This window comes from Procambarus clarkii, chromosome 13 (assembly GCF_040958095.1).
Source record: "Procambarus clarkii isolate CNS0578487 chromosome 13, FALCON_Pclarkii_2.0, whole genome shotgun sequence".
In the NCBI taxonomy this organism is placed as follows: domain Eukaryota; kingdom Metazoa; phylum Arthropoda; class Malacostraca; order Decapoda; family Cambaridae; genus Procambarus; species Procambarus clarkii.
Genome location: NC_091162.1, coordinates 41,450,364 through 41,471,309, shown reverse-complemented (window position 1 = coordinate 41,471,309; position 20,946 = coordinate 41,450,364).

Genomic DNA, 20,946 nt, shown 5'->3' with positions numbered 1-20,946 from the left:
ATCTCAGAATTTCTCATAATATTGCATTTTAAGCAAGTTTTCTTGCATTTTCTTTCGTACGAAAAATCATCGAATTTAGCAATATTTTGACATTTATCATCCCCTTTTCCTTTATGTGATTTAAACAAAATATCATCGAATTAGGCAATATTTTGCCGTTTTTCCACGTTTTTGTGAATTTTCAGTTTATGGGTATTAATTCACTATATATACGTAAAAATGATGCAAACACATAATTGATTAGATAATAACCTTAAAAACTTCATTTTCAATCAACTGTTTGTTTCTCGTTAAAATACTGAGTAAGAGATTGAAAAGGGGAGAAGTTCTGTTTTTATTGCATATATCGACGTTTCAGCCGGAATAGAGCGGTTTTACGTGTACATCTTCCATCAGTAATATAAATGGAAAATCAGGAACATTTTAGTTTATTCTAATGAAAACACATTGATTTTTGTCATTTGTATTGGAAACAACATTGTCATATGTCTTTTCTTGGATCTAAATAATACGAAACCTCGCTCTATGATTTGAAGTTAAAATCCTCATATATGGTAAAATAGCGACTTTTTTCACGTTTTCCATGTAGTTTGATATTACGTAAATATATTCATTTTTACCAATATTTCGATACTATTTCATGTAGTATCACGATATGTGATTTGGCCTTCAAATCTCAGAATGTCGCATAATATTAAGCATAATTTTAAGCAAGTTTTCTTGCATTTTGTTTCGTACGAAAAATCATCGAATTTAGCAATATTTTGACGTTTTTCATCCCCTTTTCTTCTATGTGATTTAAACAAAATATCATCGTATTAGGCAATATTTTGTCGTTTTTAACGTTTTTGTGAATTTTCAGTTTATGGGTATTAATTCACTATATATACGTAAAAATGATGCAAACACATAATTGATAAGAAATTAACCTTAAATACTTCATTTTCAGTCAACCATTTGTTTCTCGTTAAAATACTGAATAGGATATTGAAAAGGGGAGAACTTCGGTTTTCATTGCATATATCGACGTTTCAGCCAGATTAGAGCGGTTTTAATTGTACATCTTCCATCTGTAATATAAACGAAAAATCAGGAACATTTTAGTTAATTCTAATGAAAACACATTGATTTTTATCATTTGTATTGTAAACAACATTGTTATATGTCTTTTCTTGGATCTAAATAATACGAAACCTCTCTCAATGATTTGAAGCTAAAATCCTCAAATATGGTAAAGTAGTGACTTTTTTCACGTTTTTCATGTAGTTTTATATTAGGTAAATATATTCATTTTACCAATATTTCGATACTATTTCATGTAGCATCACGATATATGATTTAGCCTTCAAATCTTAGAATTTCTCATAATATAGCATTTTAAGCAAGTTTTCTTGCATTTTGTTTCGTACGAAAATTAATCGAATTTACCAATATTTTGACGTTTATCATCCCCTTTTCCTTTATGTGATTTAAACAAAATATCATCGAATTGGGCAATATTTTGCCGTTTTTCCACGTTTTTGTGAATTTTCAGTTTATTGTTATTAATTCATTAACTATACAATATAAATGATGCAAACACATAATTGATTAGAAATTAACCTTAAATACTTCACTTTCAATCATCTATTTGTTTCTCGTTAAAATACTGAGTAAGATATTGAAAAGGGGAGAAGTTCTGTTTTTATTGCATATATCGACGTTTCAGCCGGAATAGAGCGGTTTTCGTGTACATCTTCCATCGGTGATATAAACGGAAAATCAGGAACATTTTAGTTAATTCTAATGAAAACACATTGATTTTTATCATTTGTATTGGAAACAACAGTGTCATATGTCTTTTCTTGGATCTAAATAATACGAAACCTCGCTCTATGATTTGAAGTTAAAATCCTCAAATATGGTAAAATAGTGACTTTTTCACGTTTTTCATGTAGTTTGATATTACGTAAATATATTAATTTTTACCAATATTTCGATACTATTTAATGTAGTATCACGATATGTGATTTGGCCTTCAAATCTCAGAATGTCGCATTTTAAGCAAGTTTTCTTGTATTTTGTTTCGTACGAAATATCATCGAATTTAGCAATATTTTGACGATTATCATCCCTTTTTTCTCTATGTGATTTAAACAAAATATCATCGAATTAGGCAATATTTTGCCGTTTTTCCACGTTTTTGTGAATTTTCAGTTTATGAGTATTAATTCACTATATATACGTAAAAATGATGCAAACACATAATTGATTAGATAATAACTTTAAAAACTTCATTTTCAATCATCTATTTGTTTCTCGCTAAAATACTGAGTAAGAGATTGAAAAGGGGAGAAGTTCTGTTTTTATTGCATATATCGACGTTTCAGCCGGAATAGAGCGGTTTTACCTGTACATCTTCCATCGGTAATATAAACGGAAAATCAGGAACATTTTAGTAAATTCTAATGAAAACACATTGATTTTTATCATTTGTATTGGAAACCACATTGTCATATGTCTTTTCTTGGATCTAAATAATACGAAACCTCGCTCTATGATTTGAAGTTAAAATCCTCATATATGGTAAAATAGCGACTTTTTTCACGTTTTCCATGTAGTTTGATATTACGTAAATATATTCATTTTTACCAATATTTCGATACTATTTCATGTAGTATCACGATATGTGATTTGGCCTTCAAATCTCAGAATGTCGCATAATATTAAGCATAATTTTAAGCAAGTTTTCTTGCATTTTGTTTCGTACGAAAAATCATCGAATTTAGCAATATTTTGACGTTTTTCATCCCCTTTTCTTCTATGTGATTTAAACAAAATATCATCGTATTAGGCAATATTTTGTCGTTTTTAACGTTTTTGTGAATTTTCAGTTTATGGGTATTAATTCACTATATATACGTAAAAATGATGCAAACACATAATTGATAAGAAATTAACCTTAAATACTTCATTTTCAGTCAACCATTTGTTTCTCGTTAAAATACTGAATAGGATATTGAAAAGGGGAGAACTTCGGTTTTCATTGCATATATCGACGTTTCAGCCAGATTAGAGCGGTTTTACGTGTTCATCTTCCATCTGTAATATAAACGAAAAATCAGGAACATTTTAGTTAATTCTAATGAAAACACATTGATTTTTATCATTTGTATTGTAAACAACATTGTTATATGTCTTTTCTTGGATCTAAATAATACGAAACCTCTCTCAATGATTTGAAGCTAAAATCCTCAAATATGGTAAAGTAGTGACTTTTTTCACGTTTTTCATGTAGTTTTATATTACGTAAATATATTCATTTTACCAATATTTCGATACTATTTCATGTAGCATCACGATATATGATTTAGCCTTCAAATCTTAGAATTTCTCATAATATAGCATTTTAAGCAAGTTTTCTTGCATTTTGTTTCGTACGAAAATTAATCGAATTTACCAATATTTTGACGTTTATCATCCCCTTTTCCTTTATGTGATTTAAACAAAATATCATCGAATTGGGCAATATTTTGCCGTTTTTCCACGTTTTTGTGAATTTTCAGTTTTTTGTTATTAATTCATTAACTATACAATATAAATGATGCAAACACATAATTGATTAGAAATTAACCTTAAATACTTCACTTTCAATCATCTATTTGTTTCTCGTTAAAATACTGAGTAAGATATTGAAAAGGGGAGAAGTTCTGTTTTTATTGCATATATCGACGTTTCAGCCGGAATAGAGCGGTTTTCGTGTACATCTTCCATCGGTGATATAAACGGAAAATCAGGAACATTTTAGTTAATTCTAATGAAAACACATTGATTTTTATCATTTGTATTGGAAACAACAGTGTCATATGTCTTTTCTTGGATCTAAATAATACGAAACCTCGCTCTATGATTTGAAGTTAAAATCCTCAAATATGGTAAAATAGTGACTTTTTCACGTTTTTCATGTAGTTTGATATTACGTAAATATATTAATTTTTACCAATATTTCGATACTATTTCATGTAGTATCACGATATGTGATTTGGCCTTCAAATCTCAGAATGTCGCATTTTAAGCAAGTTTTCTTGTATTTTGTTTCGTACGAAATATCATCGAATTTAGCAATATTTTGACGATTATCATCCCTTTTTTCTCTATGTGATTTAAACAAAATATCATCGAATTAGGCAATATTTTGCCGTTTTTCCACGTTTTTGTGAATTTTCAGTTTATGAGTATTAATTCACTATATATACGTAAAAATGATGCAAACACATAATTGATTAGATAATAACTTTAAAAACTTCATTTTCAATCATCTATTTGTTTCTCGCAAAAATACTGAGTAAGAGATTGAAAAGGGGAGAAGTTCTGTTTTTATTGCATATATCGACGTTTCAGCCGGAATAGAGCGGTTTTACCTGTACATCTTCCATCGGTAATATAAACGGAAAATCAGGAACATTTTAGTAAATTCTAATGAAAACACATTGATTTTTATCATTTGTATTGGAAACAACATTGTCATATGTCTTTTCTTGGATCTAAATAATACGAAACCTCGCTCTATGATTTGAAGTTAAAATCCTCATATATGGTAAAATAGTGACTTTTTTCACGTTTTCCATGTAGTTTGATAATACGTAAATATATTCATTTTACCAATATTTCGATACTATTTCATGTAGTATCACGATATGTGATTTGGCCTTCAAATCTCAGAATGTCGCATAATATAGCATTTTAAGCAAGTTTTCTTGCATTTTGTTTCGTACGAAAAATCATCGAATTTAGCAATATTTTGACGCTTATCATCCCCTTTTCCTCTATGTGATTTAAACAAAATATCATCGAATTAGGCAATATTTTGCCGTTTTTCCACGTTTTTGTGAATTTTCAGTTTATAGGTATTAATTCACTATATATACGATAAAAATGATGCAAACACATAATTGATTAGATAATAACCTTAAAAACTTCATTTTCAATCAACTATTTGTTTCTCGTTAAAATACTGAGTAAGAGATTGAAAAGGGGAGAAGTTTTGTTTTTATTGCATATATCGACGTTTCAGCCGGAATAGAGCGGTTTTCGTGTACATCTTCCATCAGTAAAATCAAAGGAAAATCAGAAACATTTTAGTTAATTCTAATGAAAACACATTGATTTTTATCATTTGTATTGGAAACAACATTGTCATATGTCTTTTCTTGGATCTAAATAATACGAAACCTCGCTCTATGATTTGAAGTTAAAATCCTCATATATGGTAAAATAGTGACTTTTTTCACGTTTTCCATGTAGTGTGATTTTACGTAAATATATTCGTTTTTACCAATATTTCGATACTACTTCATGTAGTATCACGATATGTGATTTGGCCTTCAAATCTCAGAATGTCGAATAATATAGCATTTTAAGCAAGTTTTCTTGCATTTTGTTTCCGTACGAAAAATCATCGAATTTAGCAATATTTTGACGTTAATCATCCCCTTTTCCGCTATGTGATTTAAACAAAATATTATCGTATTAGGCAATATTTTGCCGTTTTTCCACGTTTTTGTGAATTTTCAGTTTATGGGTATTAATTCACTATATATACGATAAAAATGATGCAAACACATAATTGATTAGATAATAACCTTAAAAATTTCATTTTCAATCAACTATTTGTTTCTCGTTAAAATACTGAGTAAGAGATTGAAAAGGGGAGAAGTTTTGTTTTTATTGCATATATCGACGTTTCAGCCGGAATAGAGCGGTTTTACCTATACATCTTCCATCGGTAATATAAACGGAAAATCAGGAACATTTTAGTAAATTCTAATGAAAACACATTGATTTTTATCATTTGTATTGGAAACAACATTGTCATATGTCTTTTCTTGGATCTAAATAATACGAAACCTCGCTCTATGATTTGAAGTTAAAATTCTCATATATGGTAAAATAGTGACTTTTTTCACGTTTTTCATGTAGTTTGATATTACGTAAATATATTCATTTTTACCAATATTTCGATACAATTTCATGTAGTATCACGATATGTGATTTGGCCTTCAAATCTCAGAATGTCGCATAATATTGCATTTTAAGCAAGTTTTCTTGTATTTTGTTTCGTACGATATATCATCGAATTTAGCAATATTTTGACGATTATCATCCATTTTTTCTCTATGTGATTTAAACAAAATATCATCGAATTAGGCAATATTTTGCCGTTTTTCCACGTTTTTGTGAATTTTCAGTTTATGGGTATTAATTCACTATATATACGATAAAAATGATGCAAACACATAATTGATTAGATAATAACCTTAAAAACTTCATTTTCAATCAACTATTTGTTTCTCGTTAAAATACTGAGTAAGAGATTGAAAAGGGGAGAAGTTCTGTTTTTATTGCATATATCGACGTTTCAGCCGGAATAGAGCGGTTTTCGTGTACATCTTCCATCGGTAATATAAACGGAAAATCAGGTACATTTTAGTTTATTCTAATGAAAACACATTGATTTTTATCATTTGTATTGGAAACAATATTGTCATATGTCTTTTCTTGGATCTAAATAATACGAAACCTCGCTCTATGATTTGAAGTTAAAATTCTCATGTATGGTAAAATAGTGACTTTTTTCACGTTTTCCATGTAGTGTGATTTTACGTAAATATATTCGTTTTTACCAATATTTCGATTCTACTTCATGTAGTATCACGATATGTGATTTGGCCTTCAAATCTCAGAATGTCGCATAATATAGCATTTTAAGCAAGTTTTCTTGCATTTTGTTTCGTACGAAAAATCATCGAATTTAGCAATATTTTGACATTTATCATCCCCTTTTCCTTTATGTGATTTAAACAAAATATCATCGAATTAGGCAATATTTTGCCGTTTTTCCACGTTTTTGTGAATTTTCAGTTTATGGGTATTAATTCACTATATATACGTAAAAATGATGCAAACACATAATTGATTAGATAATAACCTTAAAAACTTCATTTTCAATCAACTGTTTGTTTCTCGTTAAAATACTGAGTAAGAGATTGAAAAGGGGAGAAGTTCTGTTTTTATTGCATATATCGACGTTTCAGCCGGAATAGAGCGGTTTTACGTGTACATCTTCCATCAGTAATATAAATGGAAAATCAGGAACATTTTAGTTTATTCTAATGAAAACACATTGATTTTTGTCATTTGTATTGGAAACAACATTGTCATATGTCTTTTCTTGGATCTAAATAATACGAAACCTCGCTCTATGATTTGAAGTTAAAATCCTCATATATGGTAAAATAGCGACTTTTTTCACGTTTTCCATGTAGTTTGATATTACGTAAATATATTCATTTTTACCAATATTTCGATACTATTTCATGTAGTATCACGATATGTGATTTGGCCTTCAAATCTCAGAATGTCGCATAATATTAAGCATAATTTTAAGCAAGTTTTCTTGCATTTTGTTTCGTACGAAAAATCATCGAATTTAGCAATATTTTGACGTTTTTCATCCCCTTTTCTTCTATGTGATTTAAACAAAATATCATCGTATTAGGCAATATTTTGTCGTTTTTAACGTTTTTGTGAATTTTCAGTTTATGGGTATTAATTCACTATATATACGTAAAAATGATGCAAACACATAATTGATAAGAAATTAACCTTAAATACTTCATTTTCAGTCAACCATTTGTTTCTCGTTAAAATACTGAATAGGATATTGAAAAGGGGAAAACTTCGGTTTTCATTGCATATATCGACGTTTCAGCCAGATTAGAGCGGTTTTACGTGTACATCTTCCATCTGTAATATAAACGAAAAATCAGGAACATTTTAGTTAATTCTAATGAAAACACATTGATTTTTATCATTTGTATTGTAAACAACATTGTTATATGTCTTTTCTTGGATCTAAATAATACGAAACCTCTCTCAATGATTTGAAGCTAAAATCCTCAAATATGGTAAAGTAGTGACTTTTTTCACGTTTTTCATGTAGTTTTATATTACGTAAATATATTCATTTTACCAATATTTCGATACTATTTCATGTAGCATCACGATATATGATTTAGCCTTCAAATCTTAGAATTTCTCATAATATAGCATTTTAAGCAAGTTTTCTTGCATTTTGTTTCGTACGAAAATTAATCGAATTTACCAATATTTTGACGTTTATCATCCCCTTTTCCTTTATGTGATTTAAACAAAATATCATCGAATTGGGCAATATTTTGCCGTTTTTCCACGTTTTTGTGAATTTTCAGTTTATTGTTATTAATTCATTAACTATACAATATAAATGATGCAAACACATAATTGATTAGAAATTAACCTTAAATACTTCACTTTCAATCATCTATTTGTTTCTCGTTAAAATACTGAGTAAGATATTGAAAAGGGGAGAAGTTCTGTTTTTATTGCATATATCGACGTTTCAGCCGGAATAGAGCGGTTTTCGTGTACATCTTCCATCGGTGATATAAACGGAAAATCAGGAACATTTTAGTTAATTCTAATGAAAACACATTGATTTTTATCATTTGTATTGGAAACAACAGTGTCATATGTCTTTTCTTGGATCTAAATAATACGAAACCTCGCTCTATGATTTGAAGTTAAAATCCTCAAATATGGTAAAATAGTGACTTTTTCACGTTTTTCATGTAGTTTGATATTACTTAAATATATTAATTTTTACCAATATTTCGATACTATTTCATGTAGTATCACGATATGTGATTTGGCCTTCAAATCTCAGAATGTCGCATTTTAAGCAAGTTTTCTTGTATTTTGTTTCGTACGAAATATCATCGAATTTAGCAATATTTTGACGATTATCATCCCTTTTTTCTCTATGTGATTTAAACAAAATATCATCGAATTAGGCAATATTTTGCCGTTTTTCCACGTTTTTGTGAATTTTCAGTTTATGGGTATTAATTCACTATATATACGATAAAAATGATGCAAACACATAATTGATTAGATAATAACCTTAAAAACATCATTTTCAATCAACTATTTGTTTCTCGTTAAAATACTGAGTAAGAGATTGAAAAGGGGAGAAGTTCTGTTTTTATTGCATATATCGACGTTTCAGCCGGAATAGAGCGGTTTTCGTGTACATCTTCCATCGGTAATATAAACGGAAAATCAGGTACATTTTAGTTTATTCTAATGAAAACACATTGATTTTTATCATTTGTATTGGAAACAATATTGTCATATGTCTTTTCTTTGATCTAAACAATACGAAACCTCGCTCAATGATTTGAAGTTAAAATTCTCATATATGGTAAAATAGTGACTTTTTCACGTTTTCCATGTAGTGTGATTTTACGTAAATATATTCGTTTTTACCAATATTTCGATACTACTTCATGTAGTATCACGATATGTGATTTGGCCTTCAAATCTCAGAATGTCGCATAATATAGCATTTTAAGCAAGTTTTCTTGCATTTTGTTTCGTACGAAAAATCATCGAATTTAGCAGTATTTTGACGTTTATCATCCCCTTTTCCTCTATGTGATTTAAACAAAATATCATCGAATTAGGCAATATTTTCCGTTTTTCAACGTTTTTGTGAATTTTCAGTTTATGGTTATTAATTCACTATATATACGTAAAAATGATGCAAACACATAATTGATTAGATAATAACCTTAAAAACTTCATTTTCAATCAACTGTTTGTTTCTCGTTAAAATACTGAGTAAGAGATTGAAAAGGGGAGAAGTTCTGTTTTTATTGCATATATCGACGTTTCAGCCGGAATAGAGCGGTTTTACGTGTACATCTTACATCAGTAATATAAATGGAAAATCAGGAACATTTTAGTTTATTCTAATGAAAACACATTGATTTTTGTGATTTGTATTGGAAACAACATTGTCATATGTCTTTTCTTGGATCTAAATAATACGAAACCTCGCTCTATGATTAGAAGTTAAAATCCCCATATATGGTAAAATAGCGAATTTTTTCACGTTTTCCATGTAGTTTGATATTACGTAAATATATTCATTTTTACCAATATTTCGATACTATTTCATGTAGTATCACGATATGTGATTTGGCCTTCAAATCTCAGAATGTCGCATAATATTGCATTTTAAGCAAGTTTTCTTGTATTTTGTTTCGTACGATATATCATCGAATTTAGCAATATTTTGACGATTATCATCCCTTTTTTCTCTATGTGATTTAAACAAAATATCATCGAATTAGGCAATATTTTGCCGTTGTTCCACGTTTTTGTGAATTTTCAGTTTATGGGTATTAATTCACTATATATACGATAAAAATGATGCAAACACATAATTGATTAGATAATAACCTTAAAAACTTCATTTTCAATCAACTATTTGTTTCTCGGTAAAATACTGAGTAAGAGATTGAAAAGGGGAGAAGTTCTGTTTTTATTGCATATATCGACGTTTCAGCCGGAATAGAGCGGTTTTCGTGTACATCTTCCTTCGGTAATATAAACGGAAAATCAGGTACATTTTAGTTTATTCTAATGAAAACACATTGATTTTTATCATTTGTATTGGAAACATTATTGTCATATGTCTTTTCTTGGATCTAAATAATACGAAACCTCGCTCTATGATTTGAAGTTAAAATTCTCATATATGGTAAAATAGTGACTTTTTTCACGTTTTCCATGTAGTGTGATTTTACGTAAATATATTCGTTTTTACCAATATTTCGATACTACTTCATGTAGTATCACGATATGTGATTTGGCCTTCAAATCTCAGAATGTCGCATAATATAGCATTTTAAGCAAGTTTTCTTGCATTTTGTTTCGTACGAAAAATCATCGAATTTAGCAATATTTTGACGTTTTTCATCCCCTTTTCTTCTGTGATTTAAACAAAATATCATCGTATTAGGGAATATTTTGCCGTTTTTCCACGTTTTTGTGAATTTTCAGTTTATGGGTATTAATTCACTATATATACGTAAAAATGATGCAAACGCATAATTGATAAGAAATTAACCTTAAATACTTTATTTTCAGTCACCCATTTGTTTCTCGTTAAAATACTGAATAGGATATTGAAAAGGGGAGAACTTCGGTTTTCATTGCATATATCGACGTTTCAGCCAGATTAGAGCGGTTTTACGTGTACATCTTCCATCTGTAATATAAACGAAAAATCAGGAACATTTTAGTTAATTCTAATGAAAACACATTGATTTTTATCATTTGTATTGTAAACAACATTGTTATATGTCTTTTCTTGGATCTAAATAATACGAAACCTCTCTCAATGATTTGAAGCTAAAATCCTCAAATATGGTAAAGTAGTGACTTTTTTCACGTTTTTCATGTAGTTTTATATTACGTAAATATATTCATTTTACCAATATTTCGATACTATTTCATGTAGTATCACGATATATGATTTAGCCTTCAAATCTCAGAATTTCTCATAATATAGCATTTTAAGCAAGTTTTCTTGCATTTTGTTTCGTACGAAAATTAATCGAATTTAGCAATATTTTGACGTTAATCATCCCCTTTTCCTTTATGTGATTTAAACAAAATATCATCGAATTAGGCAATATTTTGCCGTTTTTCCACGTTTTTGTGAATTTTCAGTTTATTGTTATTAATTCATTAATTATACAATATAAATGATGCAAACACATAATTGATTAGAAATTAACCTTAAATACTTCACTTTCAATCATCTATTTGTTTCTCGTTAAAATACTGAGTAAGATATTGAAAAGGGGAGAAGTTCTTTTTTTATTGCATATATCGACGTCTCAGCCGGAATAGAGCGGTTTTCGTGTACATCTTCCATCGGTAATATAAACGGAAAATCAGGAACATTTTAGTTAATTCTAATGAAAACACATTGATTTTTATCATTTGTATTGGAAACAACATTGTCATATGTCTTTTCTTGGATCTAAATAATACGAAACCTCGCTCTATGATTTGAAGTTAAAATCCTCAAATATGATAAAATAGTGACTTTTTCACGTTTTTCATGTAGTTTGATATTACGTAAATATATTCATTTTTACCAATATTTCGATACTATTTCATGTAGTATCACGATATGTGATTTGGCCTTCAAATCTCAGAATGTCGCATAATATTGCATTTTAAGCAAGTTTTCTTGTATTTTGTTTCGTACGAAATATCGAATTTAGCAATATTTTGACGATTATCATCCCTTTTTTATCTATGTGATTTAAACAAAATATCATCGAATTAGGCAATATTTTGCCGTTTTTCCACGTTTTTGTGAATTTTCAGTTTATGGGTATTAATTCACTATATATACGATAAAAATGATGCAAACACATAATTGATTAGATAATAACCTTAAAAACTTCATTTTCAATCAACTATTTGTTTCTCGTTAAAATACTGAGTAAGAGATTGAAAAGGGGAGAAGTTCTGTTTTTATTGCATATATCGACGTTTCAGCCGGAATAGAGCGGTTTTCGTGTACATTTTCCATCGGTAATATAAACGGAAAATCAGGTACATTTTAGTTTATTCTAATGAAAACACATTGATTTTTATCATTTGTATTGGAAACAATATTGTCATATGTCTTTTCTTGGATCTATATAATACGAAACCTCGCTCTATGATTTGAAGTTAAAATTCTCATTTATGGTAAAATAGTGACTTTTTTACGTTTTCCATGTAGTGTGATTTTACGTAAATATATTCGTTTTTACCAATATTTCGAAACTACTTCATGTAGTATCACGATATGTGATTTGGCCTTCTAATCTCAGAATGTCGCATAATATAGCATTTTAAGCAAGTTTTCTTGCATTTTGTTTCGTACGAAAAATCATCGAATTTAGCAATATGTTGACGTTTTCATCCCCTTTTCTTCTATGTGATTTAAACAAAATATCATCGTATTAGGCAATATTTTGTCGTTTTTCCACGTTTTTGTGAATTTTCAGTTTATGGGTATTAATTCACTATATATACGTAAAAATGATGCAAACACATAATTGATTAGATAATAACCTTAAAAACTTCATTTCAATCAACTATTTGTTTCTCGTTAAAATACTGAGTAAGAGATTGAAAAGGGGAGAAGTTCTGTTTTTATTGCATATATCGACGTTTCAGCCGGAATAGAGCAGTTTTACGTGTACATCTTCCATCGGTAAAATAAACGGAAAATCAGGAACATTTTAGTAAATTCTAATGAAAACACATTGATTTTTATCATTTGTATTGGAAACAACATTGTCATATGTCTTTTCTTGGATCTAAATAATACGAAACCTCGCTCTATGATTTGAAGTTAAAATCCTCATATATGGTAAAATAGTGACTTTTTTCACGTTTTCCATGTAGTTTGATAATACGTAAATATATTCATTTTTACCAATATTTCGATACTATTTCACGTAGTATCACGATATGTGATTTGGCCTTCAAATCTCAGAATGTCGCATAATATAGCCTTTTAAGCAAGTTTTCTTGCATTTTGTTTCGTAAGGAAAATCATCGAATTTAGCAATATTTTGACGTTTATCATCCCCTTTTCCTTTATGTGATTTAAACAAAATATCATCGAATTAGGCAGTATTTTGCCGTTTTTCTACGTTTTTGTGAATTTTCAGTTTATTATTAATAATTCATTAAATATACGATAAAAATGATGCAAACACATAATTGATAAGAAATTAACCTTAAATACTTAATTTTCAATCAACCATTTGTTTCTCGTTAAAATACTGAATAGGATATTGAAAAGGGAAGAAGTTCGGTTTTCATTGCATATATCGACGTTTCAGCCAGATTAGAGCGGTTTTATGTGTACATCTTCCGTCGGTAATATAAACGAAAAATCAGGAACATTTCAGTTAATTCTAATGAAAACACATTGATTTTTATCATTTGTATTGGAAACAACATTGTCATATGTCTTTTCTTGGATCTAAATAATACGAAACCTCTCTCAATGATTTGAAGCTAAAATCCTCAAATATGGTAAAATAGTGACTTTTTTCACGTTTTTCATGTAGTGTGATTTTACGTAAATATATTCATTTTTACTAATATTTCGATACTATTTCATGTAGTATCACGATATATGATTTAGCCTTCAAATCTCAGAATTTCTCATAATATTGCATTTTAAGCAAGTTTTCTTGCATTTTGTTTCGTACGAAAAATCATCTAATTTTGCAATATTTTGACTTTTATCATTCCCTTTTCCTTTATGTGATTTAAACAAAATATCATCGAATTAGGCAATATTTTGCCGTTTTTCCACGTTTTTGTGAATTTTCAGTTTATTGTTATTAATTCATTAATTATACAATTTAAATCATGCAAACACATAATTGATTAGAAATTAACCTTAAATACTTCATTTTCAATCATCTATTTGTTTCTCAATAAAATACTGAGTAAGATATTGAAAAGGGGAGAAGTTCTGTTTTTATTGCATATATCGACGTTTCAGCCGGATTAGAGCGGTTTTACGTGTATATCTTCCATCGGTCATATAAATGGAAAACCAGGAACATTTTAGTTTATTCTAATGAAAACACATTGATTTTTATCATTTATATTGGAAACAATATTTTCATATGTCTTTTCTTGGATCTAAATAATACGAAAGCTCGCTCTATGATTTGAAGTTAAAATTCTCATATATGGTAAAATAGTGACTTTTTTCACGTTTTCCATGTAGTGTGATTTTACGTAAATATATTCGTTTTTACCAATATTTCGATACTACTTCAAGTAGTATCACGATATGTGATTTGGCCTTCAAATCTCAGAATGTATCATAATATAGCATTTTAAGCAAGTTTTCTTGCATTTTGTTTCGTACGAAAAATCATCGAATTTAGCAGTATTTTGACGTTTATCATCCCCTTTTCCTCTATGTGATTTAAACAAAATATCATCGAATTGGCAATATTTTCCGTTTTTCAACGTTTTTGTGAATTTTCAGTTTATGGGTATTAATTCACTATATATACGTAAAAATGATAAAACACATAACTGATTAGATAATAACCTTAAAAACTTCATTTTCAATCAACTGTTTGTTTCTCGTTAAAATACTGAGTAAGAGATTGAAAAGGGGAGAAGTTCTGTTTTTATTGCATATATCGACGTTTCAGTCGGAATAGAGAGGATTTACGTGTACATCTTCCATCAGTAATATATATGGAAAATCAGGAACATTTTAGTTTATTCTAATGAAAACACACTGATTTTTGTCATTTGTATTGGAAACAACATTGTCATATGTCTTTTCTTGGATCTAAATAATACGAAACCTCGCTCTATGATTTGAAGTTAAAATCCTCATATATGGTAAAATAGCGACTTTTTTCACGTTTTCCATGTAGTTTGATATTACGTAAATATATTCATTTTTACCAATATTTCGATACTATTTCATGTAGTATCACGAAATGTGATTTGGCCTTCAAATCTCAGAATGTCGCATAATATAGCATTTTAAGCAAGTTTTCTTGCATTTTGTTTCGTACGAAAAATTATCGAATTTAGCAATATTTTGACGTTTATCATCCCCTTTTCCCTTATGTGATTTAAACAAAATATCATTGAATTAGGCAATATTTTGCCGTTTCTCCACGTTTTTGTGAATTTTCAGTTTATTATTATTAATTCATTAAATATACAATATAAATCATGCAAACACATAATTGATAAGAAACTAACTTAAAATACTTCATTTTCAATCAACCATTTGTTTCTCGTTAAAATACTGAATAGGATATTGAAAAGGGGAGAAGTTCGGTTTTCATTGCATATATCGACGTTTCTGCCAGATTAGAGGGGTTTTACGTGTACATCTTCCATCTGTAATATAAACGAAAAATCAGGAACATTTTAGTTAATTCTAATGAAAACACATTGGTTTTTATCATTTGTATTGGAAACAACATTGTCATATGTCTTTTCTTGGATCTAAATAATACGAAACCTCTCTCAATGATTTGAAGCTAAAATCCTCAAATATGGTAAAATAGTGACATTTTTCACGTTTTCCATGTAGTTTGATAATACGTAAATATATTCATTTTTACCAATATTTCGATACTATTTCATGTAGTATCACGATATGTGATTTGGCCTTCAAATCTCAGAATGTCGCATAATATAGCATTTTAATCAAGTTTTCTTGCATTTTGTTTCGTACGAAAAATCATCGAATTTAGCAATATTTTGACGTTTATCATCCCCTTTTCCTTTATGTGATTTAAACAAATTATCATCGAATTAGGCAATATTTTGCCGTTTTTCTACTTTTTGTGAATTTTCAGTTTATTATTAATAATTCATTAAATATACGATAAAAATGATGCAAACACATAATTGATAAGAAACTAACCTTAAATACTTCATTTTCAATCAACCATTTGTTTCTCGTTAAAATACTGAATAGGATATTGAAAAGGGGAGAAGTTCGGTTTTCATTGCATATATCGTCGTTTCAGCCAGATTAGAGCGGTTTTACGTGTACATCTTCCATCGGTAATATAAACGAAAAATCAGGAACATTTCAGTTAATTCTAATGAAAACACATTGATTTTTATCATTTGTATTGGAAACAACATTGTCATATGTCTTTTCTTGGATCTAAATAATACGAAACCTCTCTCAATGATTTGAAGCTAAAATCCTCAAATATGGTAAAATAGTGACTTTTTTCACGTTTTTCATGTAGTGTGATTTTACGTAAATATATTAATTTTTACTAATATTTCGATACTATTTCATGTAGTATCACGATATATGATTTAGCCTTCAAATCTCAGAATTTCTCATAATATTGCATTTTAAGCAAGTTTTCTTGCATTTTGTTTCGTACGAAAAATCATCTAATTTTGCAATATTTTGACTTGTATCATCCCCTTTTCCTTTATGTGATTTAAACAAAATATCATCGAATTAGGCAATATTTTGCCGTTTTTCCACGTTTTTGTGAATTTTCAGTTTATTGTTATTAATTCATTAATTATACAATTTAAATCATGCAAACACATAATTGATTAGAAATTAACCTTAAATACTTCATTTTCAATCATCTATTTGTTTCTCAATAAAATACTGAGTAAGATATTGAAAAGGGGAGAAGTTCTGTTTTTATTGCATATATCGACGTTTCAGCCGGATTAGAGCGGTTTTACGTGTATATCTTCCATCGGTCATATAAATGGAAAACCAGGAACATTTTAGTTTATTCTAATGAAAACACATTGATTTTTATCATTTATATTGGAAACAATATTTTCATATGTCTTTTCTTGGATCTAAATAATACGAAAGCTCGCTCTATGATTTGAAGTTAAAATTCTCATATATGGTAAAATAGTGACTTTTTTCACGTTTTCCATGTAGTGTGATTTTACGTAAATATATTCGTTTTTACCAATATTTCGATACTACTTCAAGTAGTATCACGATATGTGATTTGGCCTTCAAATCTCAGAATGCATCATAATATAGCATTTTAAGCAAGTTTTCTTGCATTTTGTTTCGTACGAAAAATCATCGAATTTAGCAGTATTTTGACGTTTATCATCCCCTTTTCCTCTATGTGATTTAAACAAAATATCATCGAATTGGCAATATTTTCCGTTTTTCAACGTTTTTGTGAATTTTCAGTTTATGGGTATTAATTCACTATATATACGTAAAAATGATAAAACACATAACTGATTAGATAATAACCTTAAAAACTTCATTTTCAATCAACTGTTTGTTTCTCGTTAAAATACTGAGTAAGAGATTGAAAAGGGGAGAAGTTCTGTTTTTATTGCATATATCGACGTTTCAGCCGGAATAGAGAGGATTTACGTGTACATCTTCCATCAGTAATATATATGGAAAATCAGGAACATTTTAGTTTATTCTAATGAAAACACACTGATTTTTGTCATTTGTATTGGAAACAACATTGTCATATGTCTTTTCTTGGATCTAAATAATACGAAACCTCGCTCTATGATTTGAAGTTAAAATCCTCATATATGGTAAAATAGCGACTTTTTTCACGTTTTCCATGTAGTTTGATATTACGTAAATATATTCATTTTTACCAATATTTCGATACTATTTCATGTAGTATCACGAAATGTGATTTGGCCTTCAAATCTCAGAATGTCGCATAATATAGCATTTTAAGCAAGTTTTCTTGCATTTTGTTTCGTACGAAAAATCATCGAATTTAGCAGTATTTTGACGTTTATCATCCCCTTTTCCTCTATGTGATTTAAACAAAATATCATCGAATTGGCATATTTTCCGTTTTTCAACGTTTTTGTGAATTTTCAGTTTATGGGTATTAATTCACTATATATACGTAAAAATGATGCAAACACATAATTGATAAGAAATTAACCTTAAATACTTCATTTTCAGTCAACCATTTGTTTCTCGTTAAAATACTGAATAGGATATTGAAAAGGGGAGAACTTCGGTTTTCATTGCATATATCGACGTTTCAGCCAGATTAGAGCGGTTTTACGTGTACATCTTCCATCTGTAATATAAACGAAAAATCAGGAACATTTTAGTTAATTCTAATGAAAACACATTGATTTTTATCATTTGTATTGTAAACAACATTGTTATATGTCTTTTCTTGGATCTAAATAATACGAAACCTCTCTCAATGATTTGAAGCTAAAATCCTCAAATATGGTAAAGTAGTGACTTTTTTCACGTTTTTCATGTAGTTTTATATTACGTAAATATATTCATTTTACCAATATTTCGATACTATTTCATGTAGCATCACGATATATGATTTAGCCTTCAAATCTTAGAATTTCTCATAATATAGCATTTTAAGCAAGTTTTCTTGCATTTTGTTTCGTACGAAAATTAATCGAATTTACCAATATTTTGACGTTTATCATCCCCTTTTCCTTTATGTGATTTAAACAAAATATCATCGAATTGGGCAATATTTTGCCGTTTTTCCACGTTTTTGTGAATTTTCAGTTTATTGTTATTAATTCATTAACTATACAATATAAATGATGCAAACACATAATTGATTAGAAATTAACCTTAAATACTTCACTTTCAATCATCTATTTGTTTCTCGTTAAAATACTGAGTAAGATATTGAAAAGGGGAGAAGTTCTGTTTTTATTGCATATATCGACGTTTCAGCCGGAATAGAGCGGTTTTCGTGTACATCTTCCATCGGTGATATAAACGGAAAATCAGGAACATTTTAGTTAATTCTAATGAAAACACATTGATTTTTATCATTTGTATTGGAAACAACAGTGTCATATGTCTTTTCTTGGATCTAAATAATACGAAACCTCGCTCTATGATTTGAAGTTAAAATCCTCAAATATGGTAAAATAGTGACTTTTTCACGTTTTTCATGTAGTTTGATATTACGTAAATATATTAATTTTTACCAATATTTCGATACTATTTCATGTAGTATCACGATATGTGATTTGGCCTTCAAATCTCAGAATGTCGCATTTTAAGCAAGTTTTCTTGTATTTTGTTTCGTACGAAATATCATCGAATTTAGCAATATTTTGACGATTATCATCCCTTTTTTCTCTATGTGATTTAAACAAAATATCATCGAATTAGGCAATATTTTGCCGTTTTTCCACGTTTTTGTGAATTTTCAGTTTATGGGTATTAATTCACTATATATACGATAAAAATGATGCAAACACATAATTGATTAGATAATAACCTTAAAAACATCATTTTCAATCAACTATTTGTTTCTCGTTAAAATACTGAGTAAGAGATTGAAAAGGGGAGAAGTTCTGTTTTTATTGCATATATCGACGTTTCAGCCGGAATAGAGCGGTTTTCGTGTACATCTTCCATCGGTAATATAAACGGAAAATCAGGTACATTTTAGTTTATTCTAATGAAAACACATTGATTTTTATCATTTGTATTGGAAACAATATTGTCATATGTCTTTTCTTTGATCTAAATAATACGAAACCTCGCTCTATGATTTGAAGTTAAAATTCTCATATATGGTAAAATAGTGACTTTTTCACGTTTTCCATGTAGTGTGATTTTACGTAAATATATTCGTTTTTACCAATATTTCGATACTACTTCATGTAGTATCACGATATGTGATTTGGCCTTCAAATCTCAGAATGTCGCATAATATAGCATTTTAAGCAAGTTTTCTTGCATTTTGTTTCGTACGAAAAATCATCGAATTTAGCAGTATTTTGACGTTTATCATCCCCTTTTCCTCTATGTGATTTAAACAAAATATCATCGAATTAGGCAATATTTTCCGTTTTTCAACGTTTTTGTGAATTTTCAGTTTATGGTTATTAATTCACTATATATACGTAAAAATGATGCAAACACATAATTGATTAGATAATAACCTTAAAAACTTCATTTTCAATCAACTGTTTGTTTCTCGTTAAAATACTGAGTAAGAGATTGAAAAGGGGAGAAGTTCTGTTTTTATTGCATATATCGACGTTTCAGCCGGAATAGAGCGGTTTTACGTGTACATCTTACATCAGTAATATAAATGGAAAATCAGGAACATTTTAGTTTATTCTAATGAAAACACATTGATTTTTGTGATTTGTATTGGAAACAACATTGTCATATGTCTTTTCTTGGATCTAAATAATACGAAACCTCGCTCTATGATTAGAAGTTAAAATCCCCATATATGGTAAAATAGCGAATTTTTTCACGTTTTCCATGTAGTTTGATATTACGTAAATATATTCATTTTTACCAATATTTCGATACTATTTCATGTAGTATCACGATATGTGATTTGGCCTTCAAATCTCAGAATGTCGCATAATATAGCATTTTAAGCAAGTTTTCTTGCATTTTGTTTCGTACGAAAAATCATCGAATTTAGCAATATTTTGACGTTTTTCATCCCCTTTTCTTCTGTGATTTAAACAAAATATCATCGT